This window comes from the organism of the source record quoted next, unplaced genomic scaffold, assembly GCF_019419815.1.
Source record: "Pyrus x bretschneideri cultivar Hongxiangsu unplaced genomic scaffold, Pyrus_bretschneideri_v1 Contig105, whole genome shotgun sequence".
In the NCBI taxonomy this organism is placed as follows: domain Eukaryota; kingdom Viridiplantae; phylum Streptophyta; class Magnoliopsida; order Rosales; family Rosaceae; genus Pyrus; species Pyrus x bretschneideri.
The window spans coordinates 1,042,615-1,062,388 of NW_025999397.1; positions in this window are offsets into that span (position 1 = coordinate 1,042,615).

Consider the following 19,774-nt stretch of genomic DNA (forward strand, 5'->3'; position numbering starts at 1 on the left):
CATTATTTTGTATAGGGTGAGAAGCTATTGAAAAGTATCTAACTTTTTCCTCAATAAAACACACCCATGTATATCTAAAGTAGTCATCCACAATTACCATAATACTTTTTCCATCCAATAAACAATGTCTGGGTTGGACCAACAAGATCCATATGCACTAATCATATAGGAGTCAGAGACTAAAAAACGAGGTAAGCCTTTAACAGCCTCACGATTAGACAGTTTATGAAGATCTTTATAGTTAACATGACCAAGCATTTTATGCCACAACACACTAACATCATCAATAGCTTTGCTGCACTTTGGTGAATCACTAACCTCTGAAGCATCAAGAATGTAACAATTGTCTCAAGATTTAGGAAGAACTAGAATATTTTTTCCATGTTCATCCATGATTCGATAGCCTTTCTTAGAAAAGTAAACTTCATCTGCCACATCATCACATAATTGGCTAATGCTAATGAGACTTGACTTCAAACCTTCCACATGGCTACCATTTTTAACTTGAGGAAGACAAGGAATATTAACAACACCATTTCCAGTGATTTAGGACTTGTCTCCACTACCAAAGACAACCCCACCACCATTCAAAGGTGAAAGACATAGGAAGGCATCCTTACCACCACTACCAAAGACAACCCCATTGTCAAGATACCATACATTTGGTTTGGTGGCGGAGAGTGCATTCAAAACAACTAAGCATCTGTTTTTCTAAACCCATTTAGAGCGAGGCTTCACACTTTCTATACTGGACGACTGCATAACTTGAGCAATTCTATTGACTTCATTGACCAGTCGATCTACCTGATTTTTCAAAGTATCATTTTTCCCAAAGTGAAGTTCCCTACACTAAGGACAAATATGGCCCAATTCAGCATAGTGATGACATGTGGGAATAATTCTAGACTTCGAGCTTGGATTGACTTTACGTGCCACAAGAAAAGATTCTCTCACAAATTTTGATTTGGTACCCATTGAGCTTGAGCTGTTTTCCACGTAGAGATGTTGCTCTTCATAATGTTGATTTGGTAGAGATGTTGCTCTTCATGAGGCTAATCGGAAACAGCTACTTGAGCTAAATGAGGCAAATGACAAGGTTATTCATTGTACCATTGGGGCTGAAAAAATTGACAAGATGCTGAGATGGGAAACTTCATGGTGACAAAAGTGGTGATAGGAGCATATTCATGCGACTTAAATGGCTTGTTCTCGTGCATTTACGTTATGTTTCTCTAGTTATTTTAGTCCTTTATGCTTCTTTTGTGTGTTTTCAGGTTCTAAGGGCAAGGTATGCAAAAGGATGCCTTTTGGAGCCTTTTGGAGCAAATTAGAGATTGGAATGGATATCTTATGCTTGGAGCCAAGAGGATGGACGAAATTAAAGACTTGAAGTAGGAAAGTTAAATCCTAAAAGACCTCATGTTTAAGCATCATTGAAAACTCCTACGCATTTTAGAACACAAAAACAACATTCCTTGCAACCTTAGGACATTGTCATGTGTTTCCTTGTGTCTCCGTTCCTTGCCATGCAAGGAAGGGTTTTGTTCCCTATTTTTAAACACTTAAAGCATTCACTTATCATATCATTCACTTAACATATCATTCAATTATCATATCATACATTTATCACTTATCACTTCCATTCACTTATCACTCACCACATATCATTCATTTATCACCACATATCATTCATTTATCACTTATCAAACCATTCACTTATCATAACCATACATTTATCACTTATCATACTCATAATTATCTACACATTTCAACCATTTAAACATATGCATTTCAACTCACATGCACACCCACCTCTTTCAAACCCTTCACATGCATTTTCTTCATCACTTCCAACCCACATGCACCCTTTATTCTTCATCATTGCAACCATTGCACATTTACACCAACAAATAAGTCAATGCCGTGAGCTTCCCAATTCCTTTCCAACATCTCACATGCATTTCCACCTTCCTACTTCATCATTTCACCACATTCTCCCTCTTTAATTCCATATGCATTCACTTCATCATTCCACCATTCATTCTTTATTCCACAAACAAGTCACATGCATTTCCACCTTCCTACTTCATCATTTCACCACATTCTCCCTCTTTAACTCATTTCATTATTCATTCACTTTGCATTCATCACTTCCACCCCACATGCACCCTTTATTCTTCATCATTGCAACCATGGCAAATTTACACCAACAAAACAACTCCCATGCCATGGCCTACTCATATTCCCATTTCCTTTCCAACATCTCACATGCATTTCCACCTTCCTACTTCATCATTTCACCACATTTTCCCTTTTATTTCCACATGCAATTCTTCATCATTGCAACCACAAACACCTTAAACAAATAGCCATATACATCTCCACTCCTCCTATAAATACCCTTGCATTCATTCATTCAAAGATCATCTCATTTCATACACAAACACATCCATTCTTTCTCTCTAGCCGTGAGTTTCTCTCCCTTAGAATCCAAAAAAACCATCTTCCATTTCCATCACTCCCCACTCCATTCCACACTTCCATCCCCCCCAACCAACTATCCCTAGACCTTATGCTACAATAAAGAGGAAGATAAGAGGGCCTAAACGTTCATACAATTCAAGTTTGAGTTGTTGGAATGTTTAGGTGTTTCTTTGATTTCAATGTTTAAATTCAATTCTCTTTGTTTTGTACGGAAGAGAAGAGTGCCTAAACGTTCATACAATTCAAGTTGAGTTGTTGGAATGTTTAGGTGTTTCTTTGATTTCAAAGTTATGAGGAACTAAACCCCCTTTAGCTAGGGGGTGATTCGAAACTATGTTTATGTTTGCAATATGAATTGATTAACTTTCGTTGGAATTTCATAAGTTGTGGATTCAATTTGTTTAACTGTTTGATTGATAACTTATTTATGTATGTTTATTAAGAATTCGCGCTTAATTTTCATGCATGAATATGACGCTAGAATTTAAGTGAATTTCACCTAATCGTTATGAACTTATATTCACAAGTAGTGGAGGTTGCTTATAAACAATCGCGTTAAACAAATTCTTGGCATAAGTTTCATGCAATCATAGTAACGAATGCCTCGTCAACACTTATAGTTTTCATTGAACGTAATGATCTTTGATTGTATCTTTATTATGATGTCATGTAAGGAACTTTTGAAGAATGCTTTGGGTTGTCGTATGATGTCATCCAATTCATTAACTTAAGGAAAACTTGACGGTTAATTTAAGCGGACCTAATTAACCTGGGGTGTTGAGAAATCATAATTTATCGAAAGACCAACTGAGAATCAATCTTGTATGCAAGTGTAACATGTGTGGAGAAGAACCCCTTGGCTATTCCATCATCCATATTTTCATCTCATTCATATTTACGTTTTGCCTTTAATTACAATTTGTCCATTTAATTTAATCTCGTCCAAACACAATCCCCCCTTTACTTTATTGTCAAATTAGTTAGAAATCAATTTAGTTTGTGTCTTTAAAGCATTTTGAGTCTTTTGGTTTGTCTTAATGTTTTAACGTTTAGTTTCACATTCTTTGAGTCTAGTTTAGTGTTTTATATTGTTTTTACATTTTTGAGTCAAATCCAAGTGGTTAACAATCCCTCCTAATCCCCGGTGCAGAACGATCCCTACTTACGTACTTACTACAATTGACAAAAAGAGGGTTTAATTTGTGCGCGTATAATTCTCGCATCAAATTTTGGCGCCGTTGCCGGGGATTAGCAACTTTGCTAATCTCTTGGATTGTTTTATTTTCGTTTGTGTGTATATATTTTTAGTTTTATTTTGTTGATTTTAGAAGCACAACATGGCACTTGATAATGCTTATCTTTTGTCACAGCTCATGGAAAGGTCCCAAATGCAAAACGTTGATCTTCAATCAAGGAATAACGTGTTTTCCAATACTTACAATTCGGATTGGAGTGATCATTCAACTTCTATGTGGTGGGAACCTCAAAATGTTCAACAAGAAAGATATTGGGAGCCACCTCATATTCAATATGCCCAACCAAACTCAAATTCGTCAATAGATTATAATCAAATTCTTAATGAATTAAACTCTTTGGTGCAGGGTTCACAAAATCAAGCTAAGGAGACTCACCAAGAAACATATTGGCAACCATATGAGGATTCATATGCACCACCACAGCCTTCCCCTCAATCTTCACATCCAAATTCAGGTATATCAAATTATTATAAGGAAGTTATTCAACAACTGAATTCTGTGGAGCAGGGCAGGGAAGCTCAACCATTTCAACAAGACGCATTTTGGCGACCAATTGAGGATTTCTATCAAGCAAAAAAGTTGGCTGAGTGGAACAGTCAATTTAGGCAGAATGCAGAATGCATGGAACAAATTCAAGAACAAATGGTTGAAGATGAGCCCATGGATGAATTGCTACTGCTCGAAGAGGAGGAGGATGCACAAGGCACGGCAAGGGAAGAACAACCCTTGCCGCAACCTCCCAATATTCCTACACCACCCCATTCAAGTAAGGTTGTTCCAAATTTAATTATTTCTAACTTTGTTCCCCCAAATGCACCCTTCCCTGGCAGGTTCATACAATCCATGAAAGATGAGGGGAAGAAAGACATCTTGGACACCTTTCCAACAATTCATGAGGAAAAAGTGGTTGAGGAGCATCTTGAATTCATCAAGGAGGAAATTGGAGTGGATCACACAGCCACAACCTTCAAAATGTCCAATCTAAATGAAAACATCCCTTGTGCATTTGTTGAATGTGCTGCGACTTTAGAGCCAATATTGCAGCCCATAGGTAAGCCACCAACTCAAATTCCAATTCCCACTTCAATTAATCGTGTGTTACATTCTTCATTGCAGGCACCTACTCAAATCCAATTTGGTGAAAGAGTTTACATGGATCTTAGGACATATCTCTATTCCACTCCATACAAAGATCCAATTCTTGAATGTTTTGAGAAGCATTTCGTGGATGATGTACTTAAGTTCTTATTGGAGCATGTAGGTAAGCCACCAACTCAAAATCCAAAGTCGTTTTTGACTAATATGTTGTTGATGTCAATGATTAGGGCACCCATTCTTGAAATTCAACCATTGCCGGAACATTTCAAGTATCATCATCCATTCAATGATCAACTCCATGCCGTGGGTTCCATTAAGGCATGATTGTGTTCTTCGTCCGGCTACAAGACGTAAAAGAAAGCGCTACTTGGGAGGCAACCCAATACAGTGAATAAAACAAAGCTTTTTCATTAATTTTCGAGAAATTACAAATGTATCTAACAAATGGAGCTTCACAAAGGTTGTTTTTGTTTTTGTTTGCGTGAAGACCCACCACGAGGCAAAACTCTAGAAGCGGAAATCATCGAAGCAGGAGGCATCGAAGTAGGAGGCATCGGAGCAAGAGGCATCGGAGCAAGAGGCATAGGAGCGGAAGGCATCGGATATAGAGCATTCCAGGCCCCAATACTTGGCGGAATGCTGGATGACCTAGGAAAAAGGTGCCCCTAGAAGAAAGACGCAAGCCGTTGACGGTCACTTTGCAACCGACCTTGAGATTCTTGCATCTCATCAAGCTTCCTCTTCATGCCTGATGAATAATTATTTGCAAGCACGTGCAAAGTTCTATTCTCGTGCTTAAGTTGTTTTATCTCTTGCTTCAGGTTCTCCACCTCTGCCATCAATGATTCAACCTGACGGGAGCGAGCAAGGAGGCGTTGGCCCATGTTTGACACAGAACCAGCGCACTGAATGCTGAGAGCCAGGGACTCTTGAACGGCCAACTCATCGGACCGTCCTGAAAGCAGCTGACTATCTCTGGGAGTGAGGAGGTTCCGAGCTACTATCGTAGCTGTTGTGGCGTCCTGCATCACGGAGTCTTCACCTGTAAGAGGACCGTTAGAAGATAAGAAAGAAGGGCGCCATACGTTACCTTGAAGCGGCACGCCCGTATCACTGCGGAGACTCAATTCTAAGCTAAGGTTCGATGGGTTTGCCATTTTTTAAAAGTGTTCAAAGAGAAGGGGTGGACGGAGTAAATTTTCAAAGGGCCGGAAACGAGTTTCAGAATGAGAAATCTTTAGAGTGTGTAAGTTGGCGGTGATCGATAGCTCTATAAAAAGGCAAGGCAACGCGTCCACCGATTCAAAAAGCCGGAATTTGAGGCGTAAAGTTCGGCGACGCTCCCTCAACTTTTCAGAAAACGCATTCAACACGTGGAGGCCATCATCGCAGCTACACGTCTTTAACCGACAAGCGCAAAGTTCGGCGACGCTTTCTCTGCTTTTCAGAAAGCGCCTGCTCAGAAATCGAAGAGGCGTCTTCAAAGATCGAAGAGTCGTCACTATTTCAAAAAGCCGGATTTGCGGGATCAAAACGTTTGTCGACAAGGGTAAGAGAACAGTACCACCACTTGCTATTAGGAAATCCCTATATTTGTCGACTTTCATCTTTTATGGCAAGGCAAACCTGAAGAAAATGCCCAACTCTTTCTCACCTCTGAGGGCGCACTCCCAGCAAAGCCTTTCGAAACACTCACTTCTTTCTTCTTCCCCAAAGATGATACCAGATGCCTGGAGTACAGATGACCCAGGAGGAAGCAGCACAACAAATACATGTGCTGATTCATTCACCGCTTCTTCAAAAGCAAAGGTATCTCATATCATCAAGGTCAAAAGCAAAAGTATCCCATATCATGCTCTTTCCCTGTCTTTTCCTTTGTCTTTGTTATTAATCGCATAGCAAAGTGAAAGAAGCAATCAGCCGGCACTTGGAGTCTATCTAGACTCTATTCCCTGGTTGCTTACCTAGCTTTGCTGAGCTATCCTCTAACCCTCTTCAATACGAATTGGAGAGATTGAACAAAGAAACAGATAAGAGAAGGAAGCTCAGACCTTCGGGGGAGACCAAAGGAAGCTTGCTGCCCAGTTCAAGAGTAGCACAAAGGAAAATCAACGATGGAGCAGCGCAGTTCAAGAGTAAGCCTGTGGAATCACAAAGATCCAAGCCTCAATGCAATTACCAAGGAGAAGATGGAATTTACACTCTATAACCAGATTTGCGTCTCTAAACTCTTCTCTTTGTTAGATACATTCTTCTATGTTTAGTTTGTTTAATTGCTGTTTATATGTTTGCTTGTGTGTAGTGTGGTTTTTAACATTGAGGACAATGTTTGATTTAAGTGTGGGGGAGTTACTAAAGTGTTTTGATGAAAATTCGTAGGGTTTTATCCACCATAACTTCAAATGTTGTTTCTTGCTGTTTTTAAGTGTGTTTAGTGTGTTTTGACTTAAAAATTCGAAAATCACATAACAATTTGAAAAACATGTTTTGAAAAGCCTAAAAAGAGTGTTTTGAGTCGTTTTTGTGTCGTAGGTCACCTTCCAACACAATGATAAGGATTTGGTTTCTAATTGCATGACTGTTAAAAAGAGTTATAAACATAGAGAAAAGTTTGATTTACTCTTGGTATATGCTTGGTTATGGTTATAATGTATGACTTCACATGCAATCATAAAAGAAAAATTCGTTTTTGTAACATGCCTGAAGGAAGGAACTCAAACAAACGCTACAGCCCTGAAAGACTTGAGCCTATAACGTTCTTTGGAGAGTTAAAATCTGTGCATTATTGTTTTCCAAAGTCGTTGCATGATCTCATTATTCTTTGCTTGGTTACTACTTAGAAAGCGTTTCATCATATAGTTCCAAATGCTAGAACTCATGCCCATTTCATTCAAAGCATGTTATTGATTTGCATAACACATATTCAAGAAGAAGTTGTGTAGTGACCACCACCAAAGCCAAATTGCCATATTTCCCAATTTTATTTGTTTTGTAGGATTTAACCCCGTTGAGCATTGTGTAGCCTATTTTCTTTGTTAACCCACAATTATCCTCACCTAGCCTAGAATATGACCATCCTTACCCTTGTTCTTGAAGCATAATAAGCAATGATTTCCTTTTGATTAAGGTATTGCAGAAAATAAGTGTGGGGGAAAGAGTGTTTATGTGAGTTGATGTGCCATAGGCACGGCCAAAAAGAAAAAAGAAAAAAAAAAAAAAAAAGTTGAAAAGTATTGTTTGTTGAAGTAAGGGCCCAAAACAATAAATTAGGCCCTAAGAGTTGTTGAATCTCCCCCTTATGTCTAAAAGTTGATTTCTGCATACCTAGTGAATTCTAAGCCTTAATTTCATTACTTTGCTTGCTATTGTTTAAAGAACTTTTGTTTATCCCTACCTTTCCTTGTGAGCCAATACCCCAAACCCCGTTACAACCCTTGACTTCTATCTTGAGTGTTGTGCATTTCAATTGTGGAGTTTGAATTTGGTATGAGCATATGGTGTCACTGGTTCTCGCGTCTAAGTAGTAGCATTCCATTCATGAGATCATATCTAAACATGCTTATTAACTCCAGAAATTGCGTTCTTTGTGATACATATATGTGAGTGTTCGTTTTCATGTTTACATCAATCTTCTCACATATGACTAGATTAGGGTATGTTGTTAGAAATTCTGAGTGAAAATCGAGTGCATATCTTGTAAGGAATTGAGCAAATTCTCTAAGGCATGTTACTACATTCAAAACATGGTTTTAAATGCTTAATTGTGAACTAGTATATGGTGACTATGATTAAGAATGTACTTAAGTGTGAAGATGACTAAAATCTGTGAGAATGATGATTTTTAACATGTCATGTGCATTGGAAATCCCTAAGACAGTTGTTGGAAGGTTTAGGTTGTGTTTTACTTGTTTTGTTTCGTTTCGTGTTGTTTTGTTTTTCTTTCTGTTTTGCTCGAGGACTAGCAAAAGATAAGTGTGGGGGTATTTGATAGGAGCATATTCATGCGACTTAAATGGCTTGTTCTCGTGCATTTACGTTATGTTTCTCTAGTTATTTTAGTCCTTTATGCTTCTTTTGTGTGTTTTCAGGTTCTAAGGGCAAGGTATGCAAAAGGATGCCTTTTGGAGCCTTTTGGAGCAAATTAGAGATTGGAATGGATATCTTATGCTTGGAGCCAAGAGGATGGACGAAATTAAAGACTTGAAGTAGGAAAGTTAAATCCTAAAAGACCTCATGTTTAAGCATCATTGAAAACTCCTACGCATTTTAGAACACAAAAACAACATTCCTTGCAACCTTAGGACATTGTCGTGTGTTTCCTTGTGTCTCCGTTCCTTGCCATGCAAGGAAGGGTTTTGTTCCCTATTTTTAAACACTTAAAGCATTCACTTATCATATCATTCACTTAACATATCATTCAATTATCATATCATACATTTATCACTTATCACTTCCATTCACTTATCACTCACCACATATCATTCATTTATCACCACATATCATTCATTTATCACTTATCAAACCATTCACTTATCATAACCATACATTTATCACTTATCATACTCATAATTATCTACACATTTCAACCATTTAAACATATGCATTTCAACTCACATGCACACCCACCTCTTTCAAACCCTTCACATGCATTTTCTTCATCACTTCCAACCCACATGCACCCTTTATTCTTCATCATTGCAACCATTGCACATTTACACCAACAAATAAGTCAATGCCGTGAGCTTCCCAATTCCTTTCCAACATCTCACATGCATTTCCACCTTCCTACTTCATCATTTCACCACATTCTCCCTCTTTAATTCCATATGCATTCACTTCATCATTCCACCATTCATTCTTTATTCCACAAACAAGTCACATGCATTTCCACCTTCCTACTTCATCATTTCACCACATTCTCCCTCTTTAACTCATTTCATTATTCATTCACTTTGCATTCATCACTTCCACCCCACATGCACCCTTTATTCTTCATCATTGCAACCATGGCAAATTTACACCAACAAAACAACTCCCATGCCATGGCCTACTCATATTCCCATTTCCTTTCCAACATCTCACATGCATTTCCACCTTCCTACTTCATCATTTCACCACATTTTCCCTTTTATTTCCACATGCAATTCTTCATCATTGCAACCACAAACACCTTAAACAAATAGCCATATACATCTCCACTCCTCCTATAAATACCCTTGCATTCATTCATTCAAAGATCATCTCATTTCATACACAAACACATCCATTCTTTCTCTCTAGCCGTGAGTTTCTCTCCCTTAGAATCCAAAAAAACCATCTTCCATTTCCATCACTCCCCACTCCATTCCACACTTCCATCCCCCCCAACCAACTATCCCTAGACCTTATGCTACAATAAAGAGGAAGATAAGAGGGCCTAAACGTTCATACAATTCAAGTTTGAGTTGTTGGAATGTTTAGGTGTTTCTTTGATTTCAATGTTTAAATTCAATTCTCTTTGTTTTGTACGGAAGAGAAGAGTGCCTAAACGTTCATACAATTCAAGTTGAGTTGTTGGAATGTTTAGGTGTTTCTTTGATTTCAAAGTTATGAGGAACTAAACCCCCTTTAGCTAGGGGGTGATTCGAAACTATGTTTATGTTTGCAATATGAATTGATTAACTTTCGTTGGAATTTCATAAGTTGTGGATTCAATTTGTTTAACTGTTTGATTGATAACTTATTTATGTATGTTTATTAAGAATTCGCGCTTAATTTTCATGCATGAATATGACGCTAGAATTTAAGTGAATTTCACCTAATCGTTATGAACTTATATTCACAAGTAGTGGAGGTTGCTTATAAACAATCGCGTTAAACAAATTCTTGGCATAAGTTTCATGCAATCATAGTAACGAATGCCTCGTCAACACTTATAGTTTTCATTGAACGTAATGATCTTTGATTGTATCTTTATTATGATGTCATGTAAGGAACTTTTGAAGAATGCTTTGGGTTGTCGTATGATGTCATCCAATTCATTAACTTAAGGAAAACTTGACGGTTAATTTAAGCGGACCTAATTAACCTGGGGTGTTGAGAAATCATAATTTATCGAAAGACCAACTGAGAATCAATCTTGTATGCAAGTGTAACATGTGTGGAGAAGAACCCCTTGGCTATTCCATCATCCATATTTTCATCTCATTCATATTTACGTTTTGCCTTTAATTACAATTTGTCCATTTAATTTAATCTCGTCCAAACACAATCCCCCCTTTACTTTATTGTCAAATTAGTTAGAAATCAATTTAGTTTGTGTCTTTAAAGCATTTTGAGTCTTTTGGTTTGTCTTAATGTTTTAACGTTTAGTTTCACATTCTTTGAGTCTAGTTTAGTGTTTTATATTGTTTTTACATTTTTGAGTCAAATCCAAGTGGTTAACAATCCCTCCTAATCCCCGGTGCAGAACGATCCCTACTTACGTACTTACTACAATTGACAAAAAGAGGGTTTAATTTGTGCGCGTATAATTCTCGCATCAAATTTTGGCGCCGTTGCCGGGGATTAGCAACTTTGCTAATCTCTTGGATTGTTTTATTTTCGTTTGTGTGTATATATTTTTAGTTTTATTTTGTTGATTTTAGAAGCACAACATGGCACTTGATAATGCTTATCTTTTGTCACAGCTCATGGAAAGGTCCCAAATGCAAAACGTTGATCTTCAATCAAGGAATAACGTGTTTTCCAATACTTACAATTCGGATTGGAGTGATCATTCAACTTCTATGTGGTGGGAACCTCAAAATGTTCAACAAGAAAGATATTGGGAGCCACCTCATATTCAATATGCCCAACCAAACTCAAATTCGTCAATAGATTATAATCAAATTCTTAATGAATTAAACTCTTTGGTGCAGGGTTCACAAAATCAAGCTAAGGAGACTCACCAAGAAACATATTGGCAACCATATGAGGATTCATATGCACCACCACAGCCTTCCCCTCAATCTTCACATCCAAATTCAGGTATATCAAATTATTATAAGGAAGTTATTCAACAACTGAATTCTGTGGAGCAGGGCAGGGAAGCTCAACCATTTCAACAAGACGCATTTTGGCGACCAATTGAGGATTTCTATCAAGCAAAAAAGTTGGCTGAGTGGAACAGTCAATTTAGGCAGAATGCAGAATGCATGGAACAAATTCAAGAACAAATGGTTGAAGATGAGCCCATGGATGAATTGCTACTGCTCGAAGAGGAGGAGGATGCACAAGGCACGGCAAGGGAAGAACAACCCTTGCCGCAACCTCCCAATATTCCTACACCACCCCATTCAAGTAAGGTTGTTCCAAATTTAATTATTTCTAACTTTGTTCCCCCAAATGCACCCTTCCCTGGCAGGTTCATACAATCCATGAAAGATGAGGGGAAGAAAGACATCTTGGACACCTTTCCAACAATTCATGAGGAAAAAGTGGTTGAGGAGCATCTTGAATTCATCAAGGAGGAAATTGGAGTGGATCACACAGCCACAACCTTCAAAATGTCCAATCTAAATGAAAACATCCCTTGTGCATTTGTTGAATGTGCTGCGACTTTAGAGCCAATATTGCAGCCCATAGGTAAGCCACCAACTCAAATTCCAATTCCCACTTCAATTAATCGTGTGTTACATTCTTCATTGCAGGCACCTACTCAAATCCAATTTGGTGAAAGAGTTTACATGGATCTTAGGACATATCTCTATTCCACTCCATACAAAGATCCAATTCTTGAATGTTTTGAGAAGCATTTCGTGGATGATGTACTTAAGTTCTTATTGGAGCATGTAGGTAAGCCACCAACTCAAAATCCAAAGTCGTTTTTGACTAATATGTTGTTGATGTCAATGATTAGGGCACCCATTCTTGAAATTCAACCATTGCCGGAACATTTCAAGTATCATCATCCATTCAATGATCAACTCCATGCCGTGGGTTCCATTAAGGCATGATTGTGTTCTTCGTCCGGCTACAAGACGTAAAAGAAAGCGCTACTTGGGAGGCAACCCAATACAGTGAATAAAACAAAGCTTTTTCATTAATTTTCGAGAAATTACAAATGTATCTAACAAATGGAGCTTCACAAAGGTTGTTTTTGTTTTTGTTTGCGTGAAGACCCACCACGAGGCAAAACTCTAGAAGCGGAAATCATCGAAGCAGGAGGCATCGAAGTAGGAGGCATCGGAGCAAGAGGCATCGGAGCAAGAGGCATAGGAGCGGAAGGCATCGGATATAGAGCATTCCAGGCCCCAATACTTGGCGGAATGCTGGATGACCTAGGAAAAAGGTGCCCCTAGAAGAAAGACGCAAGCCGTTGACGGTCACTTTGCAACCGACCTTGAGATTCTTGCATCTCATCAAGCTTCCTCTTCATGCCTGATGAATAATTATTTGCAAGCACGTGCAAAGTTCTATTCTCGTGCTTAAGTTGTTTTATCTCTTGCTTCAGGTTCTCCACCTCTGCCATCAATGATTCAACCTGACGGGAGCGAGCAAGGAGGCGTTGGCCCATGTTTGACACAGAACCAGCGCACTGAATGCTGAGAGCCAGGGACTCTTGAACGGCCAACTCATCGGACCGTCCTGAAAGCAGCTGACTATCTCTGGGAGTGAGGAGGTTCCGAGCTACTATCGTAGCTGTTGTGGCGTCCTGCATCACGGAGTCTTCACCTGTAAGAGGACCGTTAGAAGATAAGAAAGAAGGGCGCCATACGTTACCTTGAAGCGGCACGCCCGTATCACTGCGGAGACTCAATTCTAAGCTAAGGTTCGATGGGTTTGCCATTTTTTAAAAGTGTTCAAAGAGAAGGGGTGGACGGAGTAAATTTTCAAAGGGCCGGAAACGAGTTTCAGAATGAGAAATCTTTAGAGTGTGTAAGTTGGCGGTGATCGATAGCTCTATAAAAAGGCAAGGCAACGCGTCCACCGATTCAAAAAGCCGGAATTTGAGGCGTAAAGTTCGGCGACGCTCCCTCAACTTTTCAGAAAACGCATTCAACACGTGGAGGCCATCATCGCAGCTACACGTCTTTAACCGACAAGCGCAAAGTTCGGCGACGCTTTCTCTGCTTTTCAGAAAGCGCCTGCTCAGAAATCGAAGAGGCGTCTTCAAAGATCGAAGAGTCGTCACTATTTCAAAAAGCCGGATTTGCGGGATCAAAACGTTTGTCGACAAGGGTAAGAGAACAGTACCACCACTTGCTATTAGGAAATCCCTATATTTGTCGACTTTCATCTTTTATGGCAAGGCAAACCTGAAGAAAATGCCCAACTCTTTCTCACCTCTGAGGGCGCACTCCCAGCAAAGCCTTTCGAAACACTCACTTCTTTCTTCTTCCCCAAAGATGATACCAGATGCCTGGAGTACAGATGACCCAGGAGGAAGCAGCACAACAAATACATGTGCTGATTCATTCACCGCTTCTTCAAAAGCAAAGGTATCTCATATCATCAAGGTCAAAAGCAAAAGTATCCCATATCATGCTCTTTCCCTGTCTTTTCCTTTGTCTTTGTTATTAATCGCATAGCAAAGTGAAAGAAGCAATCAGCCGGCACTTGGAGTCTATCTAGACTCTATTCCCTGGTTGCTTACCTAGCTTTGCTGAGCTATCCTCTAACCCTCTTCAATACGAATTGGAGAGATTGAACAAAGAAACAGATAAGAGAAGGAAGCTCAGACCTTCGGGGGAGACCAAAGGAAGCTTGCTGCCCAGTTCAAGAGTAGCACAAAGGAAAATCAACGATGGAGCAGCGCAGTTCAAGAGTAAGCCTGTGGAATCACAAAGATCCAAGCCTCAATGCAATTACCAAGGAGAAGATGGAATTTACACTCTATAACCAGATTTGCGTCTCTAAACTCTTCTCTTTGTTAGATACATTCTTCTATGTTTAGTTTGTTTAATTGCTGTTTATATGTTTGCTTGTGTGTAGTGTGGTTTTTAACATTGAGGACAATGTTTGATTTAAGTGTGGGGGAGTTACTAAAGTGTTTTGATGAAAATTCGTAGGGTTTTATCCACCATAACTTCAAATGTTGTTTCTTGCTGTTTTTAAGTGTGTTTAGTGTGTTTTGACTTAAAAATTCGAAAATCACATAACAATTTGAAAAACATGTTTTGAAAAGCCTAAAAAGAGTGTTTTGAGTCGTTTTTGTGTCGTAGGTCACCTTCCAACACAATGATAAGGATTTGGTTTCTAATTGCATGACTGTTAAAAAGAGTTATAAACATAGAGAAAAGTTTGATTTACTCTTGGTATATGCTTGGTTATGGTTATAATGTATGACTTCACATGCAATCATAAAAGAAAAATTCGTTTTTGTAACATGCCTGAAGGAAGGAACTCAAACAAACGCTACAGCCCTGAAAGACTTGAGCCTATAACGTTCTTTGGAGAGTTAAAATCTGTGCATTATTGTTTTCCAAAGTCGTTGCATGATCTCATTATTCTTTGCTTGGTTACTACTTAGAAAGCGTTTCATCATATAGTTCCAAATGCTAGAACTCATGCCCATTTCATTCAAAGCATGTTATTGATTTGCATAACACATATTCAAGAAGAAGTTGTGTAGTGACCACCACCAAAGCCAAATTGCCATATTTCCCAATTTTATTTGTTTTGTAGGATTTAACCCCGTTGAGCATTGTGTAGCCTATTTTCTTTGTTAACCCACAATTATCCTCACCTAGCCTAGAATATGACCATCCTTACCCTTGTTCTTGAAGCATAATAAGCAATGATTTCCTTTTGATTAAGGTATTGCAGAAAATAAGTGTGGGGGAAAGAGTGTTTATGTGAGTTGATGTGCCATAGGCACGGCCAAAAAGAAAAAAGAAAAAAAAAAAAAAAAAGTTGAAAAGTATTGTTTGTTGAAGTAAGGGCCCAAAACAATAAATTAGGCCCTAAGAGTTGTTGAATCTCCCCCTTATGTCTAAAAGTTGATTTCTGCATACCTAGTGAATTCTAAGCCTTAATTTCATTACTTTGCTTGCTATTGTTTAAAGAACTTTTGTTTATCCCTACCTTTCCTTGTGAGCCAATACCCCAAACCCCGTTACAACCCTTGACTTCTATCTTGAGTGTTGTGCATTTCAATTGTGGAGTTTGAATTTGGTATGAGCATATGGTGTCACTGGTTCTCGCGTCTAAGTAGTAGCATTCCATTCATGAGATCATATCTAAACATGCTTATTAACTCCAGAAATTGCGTTCTTTGTGATACATATATGTGAGTGTTCGTTTTCATGTTTACATCAATCTTCTCACATATGACTAGATTAGGGTATGTTGTTAGAAATTCTGAGTGAAAATCGAGTGCATATCTTGTAAGGAATTGAGCAAATTCTCTAAGGCATGTTACTACATTCAAAACATGGTTTTAAATGCTTAATTGTGAACTAGTATATGGTGACTATGATTAAGAATGTACTTAAGTGTGAAGATGACTAAAATCTGTGAGAATGATGATTTTTAACATGTCATGTGCATTGGAAATCCCTAAGACAGTTGTTGGAAGGTTTAGGTTGTGTTTTACTTGTTTTGTTTCGTTTCGTGTTGTTTTGTTTTTCTTTCTGTTTTGCTCGAGGACTAGCAAAAGATAAGTGTGGGGGTATTTGATAGGAGCATATTCATGCGACTTAAATGGCTTGTTCTCGTGCATTTACGTTATGTTTCTCTAGTTATTTTAGTCCTTTATGCTTCTTTTGTGTGTTTTCAGGTTCTAAGGGCAAGGTATGCAAAAGGATGCCTTTTGGAGCCTTTTGGAGCAAATTAGAGATTGGAATGGATATCTTATGCTTGGAGCCAAGAGGATGGACGAAATTAAAGACTTGAAGTAGGAAAGTTAAATCCTAAAAGACCTCATGTTTAAGCATCATTGAAAACTCCTACGCATTTTAGAACACAAAAACAACATTCCTTGCAACCTTAGGACATTGTCGTGTGTTTCCTTGTGTCTCCGTTCCTTGCCATGCAAGGAAGGGTTTTGTTCCCTATTTTTAAACACTTAAAGCATTCACTTATCATATCATTCACTTAACATATCATTCAATTATCATATCATACATTTATCACTTATCACTTCCATTCACTTATCACTCACCACATATCATTCATTTATCACCACATATCATTCATTTATCACTTATCAAACCATTCACTTATCATAACCATACATTTATCACTTATCATACTCATAATTATCTACACATTTCAACCATTTAAACATATGCATTTCAACTCACATGCACACCCACCTCTTTCAAACCCTTCACATGCATTTTCTTCATCACTTCCAACCCACATGCACCCTTTATTCTTCATCATTGCAACCATTGCACATTTACACCAACAAATAAGTCAATGCCGTGAGCTTCCCAATTCCTTTCCAACATCTCACATGCATTTCCACCTTCCTACTTCATCATTTCACCACATTCTCCCTCTTTAATTCCATATGCATTCACTTCATCATTCCACCATTCATTCTTTATTCCACAAACAAGTCACATGCATTTCCACCTTCCTACTTCATCATTTCACCACATTCTCCCTCTTTAACTCATTTCATTATTCATTCACTTTGCATTCATCACTTCCACCCCACATGCACCCTTTATTCTTCATCATTGCAACCATGGCAAATTTACACCAACAAAACAACTCCCATGCCATGGCCTACTCATATTCCCATTTCCTTTCCAACATCTCACATGCATTTCCACCTTCCTACTTCATCATTTCACCACATTTTCCCTTTTATTTCCACATGCAATTCTTCATCATTGCAACCACAAACACCTTAAACAAATAGCCATATACATCTCCACTCCTCCTATAAATACCCTTGCATTCATTCATTCAAATATCATCTCATTTCATACACAAACACATCCATTCTTTCTCTCTAGCCGTGAGTTTCTCTCCCTTAGAATCCAAAAAAAACCATCTTCCATTTCCATCACTCCCCACTCCATTCCACACTTCCATCCCCCCAACCAACTATCCCTAGACCTTATGCTACAATAAAGAGGAAGATAAGAGGGCCTAAACGTTCATACAATTCAAGTTTGAGTTGTTGGAATGTTTAGGTGTTTCTTTGATTTCAATGTTTAAATTCAATTCTCTTTGTTTTGTACGGAAGAGAAGAGTGCCTAAACGTTCATACAATTCAAGTTGAGTTGTTGGAATGTTTAGGTGTTTCTTTGATTTCAAAGTTATGAGGAACTAAACCCCCTTTAGCTAGGGGGTGATTCGAAACTATGTTTATGTTTGCAATATGAATTGATTAACTTTCGTTGGAATTTCATAAGTTGTGGATTCAATTTGTTTAACTGTTTGATTGATAACTTATTTATGTATGTTTATTAAGAATTCGCGCTTAATTTTCATGCATGAATATGACGCTAGAATTTAAGTGAATTTCACCTAATCGTTATGAACTTATATTCACAAGTAGTGGAGGTTGCTTATAAACAATCGCGTTAAACAAATTCTTGGCATAAGTTTCATGCAATCATAGTAACGAATGCCTCGTCAACACTTATAGTTTTCATTGAACGTAATGATCTTTGATTGTATCTTTATTATGATGTCATGTAAGGAACTTTTGAAGAATGCTTTGGGTTGTCGTATGATGTCATCCAATTCATTAACTTAAGGAAAACTTGACGGTTAATTTAAGCGGACCTAATTAACCTGGGGTGTTGAGAAATCATAATTTATCGAAAGACCAACTGAGAATCAATCTTGTATGCAAGTGTAACATGTGTGGAGAAGAACCCCTTGGCTATTCCATCATCCATATTTTCATCTCATTCATATTTACGTTTTGCCTTTAATTACAATTTGTCCATTTAATTTAATCTCGTCCAAACACAATCCCCCCTTTACTTTATTGTCAAATTAGTTAGAAATCAATTTAGTTTGTGTCTTTAAAGCATTTTGAGTCTTTTGGTTTGTCTTAATGTTTTAACGTTTAGTTTCACATTCTTTGAGTCTAGTTTAGTGTTTTATATTGTTTTTACATTTTTGAGTCAAATCCAAGTGGTTAACAATCCCTCCTAATCCCCGGTGCAGAACGATCCCTACTTACGTACTTACTACAATTGACAAAAAGAGGGTTTAATTTGTGCGCGTATAATTCTCGCATCAAATTTTGGCGCCGTTGCCGGGGATTAGCAACTTTGCTAATCTCTTGGATTGTTTTATTTTCGTTTGTGTGTATATATTTTTAGTTTTATTTTGTTGATTTTAGAAGCACAACATGGCACTTGATAATGCTTATCTTTTGTCACAGCTCATGGAAAGGTCCCAAATGCAAAACGTTGATCTTCAATCAAGGAATAACGTGTTTTCCAATACTTACAATTCGGATTGGAGTGATCATTCAACTTCTATGTGGTGGGAACCTCAAAATGTTCAACAAGAAAGATATTGGGAGCCACCTCATATTCAATATGCCCAACCAAACTCAAATTCGTCAATAGATTATAATCAAATTCTTAATGAATTAAACTCTTTGGTGCAGGGTTCACAAAATCAAGCTAAGGAGACTCACCAAGAAACATATTGGCAACCATATGAGGATTCATATGCACCACCACAGCCTTCCCCTCAATCTTCACATCCAAATTCAGGTATATCAAATTATTATAAGGAAGTTATTCAACAACTGAATTCTGTGGAGCAGGGCAGGGAAGCTCAACCATTTCAACAAGACGCATTTTGGCGACCAATTGAGGATTTCTATCAAGCAAAAAAGTTGGCTGAGTGGAACAGTCAATTTAGGCAGAATGCAGAATGCATGGAACAAATTCAAGAACAAATGGTTGAAGATGAGCCCATGGATGAATTGCTACTGCTCGAAGAGGAGGAGGATGCACAAGGCACGGCAAGGGAAGAACAACCCTTGC